At 38.0% G+C, this 4,292-nt stretch overlaps 1 long non-coding RNA gene across 1 annotated transcript; it reads right to left on the bottom strand.

Moving 5' to 3' along the window:
- Positions 1–221: 221 nt before the first annotated feature.
- Positions 222–3,902, bottom strand: LOC136820341 (uncharacterized). Its single transcript, XR_010848561.1, has 3 exons — positions 3,471–3,902; positions 516–590; positions 222–290 (listed from the first exon to the last, which is right to left on the bottom strand). It is a non-coding gene; the product is annotated as an uncharacterized lncRNA (long non-coding RNA).
- Positions 3,903–4,292: the final 390 nt, after the last annotated feature.

Here is a 4,292-nt window from a genome sequence, read left to right as displayed (position 1 = left end):
AGTATTTCTTTACTTATAAAAGGGACTCTGGTGAGCCACACATCCCCATCTTGCCTGAGTGCCCTAGGGAGTCCTTCAACAAAAATTTCAAACCCTCAGAACTTGAAATGACTTCCCTAAAAAATAGTATACTGGAATATATCATGATATAGTTCATGATATGTTCATGACCTGTTCATCCGCCCAAATATCTTCGCATTGAAAAATAACACTTGCTTGTTAAATGGGGAAGAATTTTCATCAGCTTTCAAATTTTGATTCAGTTGGTACTATGGTTGGAAGAGCCATGTCTAAAAAAATATTAGAATTTCTTATTACTGAATTGTTACCACAAACTCCATTTAAATCTCAAGCAATGACTTTTTTAAGAATTTACAGAAGGCTACAAATTCTTGTTCACAGCCTTCAATGTACTGAGCTATACAGACCAAATATTTGTGATTTTTACAGTTTGGCAATCTGTTTAACAGGCATCTTTCAACATCTGAATAGTTTAACAGACATTCGGTACTTACTTGACTTGCGGTGTAGTCTGAGTGAATTGTCAATTTTGAATTCTTTGTGCATTTTTGCTCTTGTTGGGGTTGAACCTGTTAAAAAAGAATGAATATCAAAAAATATTTTTCATTTTATATTGTTCTTTCCTGAGTGACGGTAGCAGGGTATGCATGTTTTATTGGATTCTCTTTCTTGAGCTACACCCATCAAAAAAATATCAGTTATTCCCTTATGAACCTATATAAGTAAAAAAAATTATCTAACTACCTGAATGACACACCACAACCTAATTTCAGACGTTTCTAAAGCATAGTAAGTAAGGAAAATCTAGTTATCAGGCCGGCCCAAAAAAAATGTTACCTGTCTAATGAGTGCAATAAAAAAAGTTATGTAAAAGACAAAATCGGTAGAATTGCAATCGAAGCATTTCATAGTGTACTTTACGAATCTCTTGAAAGATTTTTTTATTGTGCCAGTGTAAAAAATGGAAATGGTGAAGTTTCAAAGAATTTTGCTGTTACTCAGCTAAAATCGGACCATTTTTGAAGTCTGGAGCTTGCCTTAAAGTTTTCAGCCTTGTTTTGAGGGTAAAAGTCATGACCACAACCCTATTGAATCAAAGTTAAAAAAAATGAAAAATACCCCAGATATTAACCCAAGAACAAGTGTGCAAAATTTCAGCTGAATCGGAATATTTTTGAAGTCTCAAGCCTGCCCCAGAGTTTTGAGCTTCGTTTTGAGGCTGAAACTTGTTACCACACCCCTAAGAGTCAACATATTGAAAATATGAAAAAAAGGTCCCAGATATTCACCCAAGGAACAAGTGGGCAAAAGCAAAATTTCAGCTAAATGGGACCATTTTTGAAGCCTCCAACCTGTCCCAGAGTTTTTGGCCTCGTTTTAAGGCCAAAAGTCATGACCACGCCCCTAAGAATAGAAATTTTGAAAAAATGAAAAAAATATTCCCAGATATTCACCCAAGGAACAAGTGTGCAAAATTTCAGCTAAATCGGACCGTTTTTGAAGCCTCCAACCTGTCCCAGAGTTTTTAGCCTCGTTTTAAGGCCAAAAGTCATGACCACGCCCCTAAGAATCGAAATTTTGAAAAAATAAAAAAAATGTTCCCAGATATTCACCCAAGGAACAAGTGTGCATAATTTCAGCTGAATCGGAATATTTTTGAAGTTTCCAACCTGTCCCAAAGTTTTTAGCCTCGTTTTGAGACTAAAACACGTGACCACACCCCTAAGACTCAATATTTTGAAAAAATGAAAAATATGCTCCAAGATATTCACCCAAGGAACAAGTGTGCAAAATTTCAGCCGAATCCGACCATTTTTGAAGACTCCAGCCTGCCTGCTGCCCCAAACAAAGTTTAGCGGTGACAGACAGACAGACTGCACAGACATACTGACAGACATTCTCAGATTCTAGCTCAACTGAAGTTGAGAATATTATTTGTTGCCGGTTGGTAAAATTGGTAAACCAATTGGTAAAAGTTTAGCTGATTGTAAAAAAAAACTAAGTGAAGAATTGTTGATTTCTGAGATGCACTATTTTGGTTGGCCTTCAGACAAAATATGACAAATCATGCAACTGTGTTCGGACAAAAAAGCAGTCATAGTAGACAAATTTCCACGCTGGATTCCGACTGTTGTTGTTGAAGTAGAAGGTGCTCTAGTGAGATACACCGGGTATAGACAAAACGCTGAACGGCGGAACGACGGAATGCCAGAACCGGAATAGCTGTTCCGGCCGGAATAGCTATTCCGCGGAATAATGATTTTTTTTTTATATTTTGTATTCCGCGGAATATGATTATATATTTTTTTCCATCTGGGCCAAGTCAAGCTAACGAAGGTATGACATCGCTGAAAAATTTCTGTTAAGCACGGCTAGAACTTGGTCCAGTGGTTTAAAGCGTTGGTTTCACGCACTAGGGATCCCCAGATCGAAGCGGGTCAAAGTCACCTTTAAAATTTTTATCCAGGTTTTGATGTTTCATGTTTTTTTGGGTGCAGATTCCGAAAAAATAGGTCTGAAGTCCTGAAAAGTTGACGGATGGGCGCTAAGAGACCGTAAAGGACCCGTACGGGACGGTGAATAACCCATTCCCCTAGCGCCGGGTTGGTCTCACGACTTGAAACTTTCTGGAGACGTCAAGCATATCGAAGGGGGGGAGCATGCCAAATTTCATCACTCCACTGTTACCGGTCGCCGGGCTACGTGCTGCGCAAGGTACGCTGCAGGACGTCCCCGTACGGACGATTGCCGGGTCGTACGGCGTTTTTAGCCGGTCAAATTTTCTGTGAGGTATAATTAATCTAGTTCTATCTTAGTTATATCCAAGGGAAACACTCAAACTTAAAATCCCAAACAACACCCCGGGAAAGGTGTATTAGAATGACTTCACAAGCGAGTGCACGAGTGCATTCCTTTATATACGAAAAACAGCCAATGAGGTAGCCGATTGCTGATTATGGGTGGTAATGGGTGATTATGGATGATTATGTACATAGATATACCCTCAGGGGTGATAAAAGAGAAAGATTATTATTATAATAAAAAATCATATTCCGCGGAATAGCTAATACAAAAAATAAAAAAAATTAAAAAAAATCAAATTCCACGGAATAGCTATTCCGGCCGGAACACCTATTCCGGTTCCGGCATTCCGGCATTCCGCCGTTCTGCGTTTTGTCTCCACCCAGATACACCTCAAACAAACACTCTCAGATTCTAGCTCTAATAAAGGTTAAAAGTTTCCAGGAAATAATTTATTGGGATTACTTTATAGACTTACTTGCAAAGATAAATAATGTAACTGAGATATATTTTTGGCACTTAAGTTCAAAGAACACTCTGAGGCTGAGAAAAGAGACAAGAAATTGATCAGAAGAACCATGAATCAAACCATAACTTCCCCTGCCCTGTCAAATTTATTAAGAAAATAAAGAATGATAAAAGCATACCTTTTTTTCTTCATCCAGTCATAGTCATTGCCTTTGGAAAATTGAAGTCGATTTTCTTCATCCAGTTGTCAGAGTAAAAATTCAAAGTACGAAGTGACGTGACCTTCCATCTTGAACTCTCTCGCAGAAAGAAAAAAAGCGCGCTCTAAATTCTCGATCGTGAAAAAAATATTTTTGCGGACGCGAAGGACCACTCAAAATCGTCCAATAACCCGAGTTCTTCAGGTAAGTGCTCGGTGCGCAGGCGCGCGCTAACCTGGGTTTCCCGACTTTTAAGGTAAACCCGAAATACTCGAAAAAACGACAACCTGAACAACCCGTGAATTCGGGTTAACCCGATTTACTGGAAACGAACCGGACTTCCAAAAATAGCAATTTCAGGTAAGGTCGGGTGAACCTGATACACCCGCAATTGAACCCGAGTTGATTTACCAGGGATGGTTACATGCTGTTCATTGTAATGGTTACTTTGAATGTATTTGGACTTTGAGAGCATATAAAAAAACAAGATAAAAAAGAGAAGAAAAACAAAAGAACCAGAAAGAAACTTCTGTTTGTTTTGGTTTGATAAAAAAGTCAGCAAAGATTATTTTATTACATTTACATCTTGACCTTCTTTTGTGCAATAAATCATTTCACTTTGTCTGTATGCATCATAGTTTCCACAGATGAGATTCAAAAAATTTCTACTATTAGTTTTCTCAGCCCAAACTTATGTCAGAAATCAAAAAAAATTTACCAAAGTTTCTTTTCTGTTTACATTTTTTTCGGGTGATTTTTGATCCTAAACGATTCACCCCAATCTCCGTAAGCTAAATTTCC

The sequence above is a fragment of the Clytia hemisphaerica genome, unplaced genomic scaffold (genome assembly GCF_902728285.1).
Source record: "Clytia hemisphaerica strain Z4C2 unplaced genomic scaffold, Clytia hemisphaerica genome assembly, whole genome shotgun sequence".
Lineage (NCBI taxonomy): Eukaryota > Metazoa > Cnidaria > Hydrozoa > Leptothecata > Clytiidae > Clytia > Clytia hemisphaerica.
This window is presented reverse-complemented; position numbering and strand designations above follow the sequence as displayed.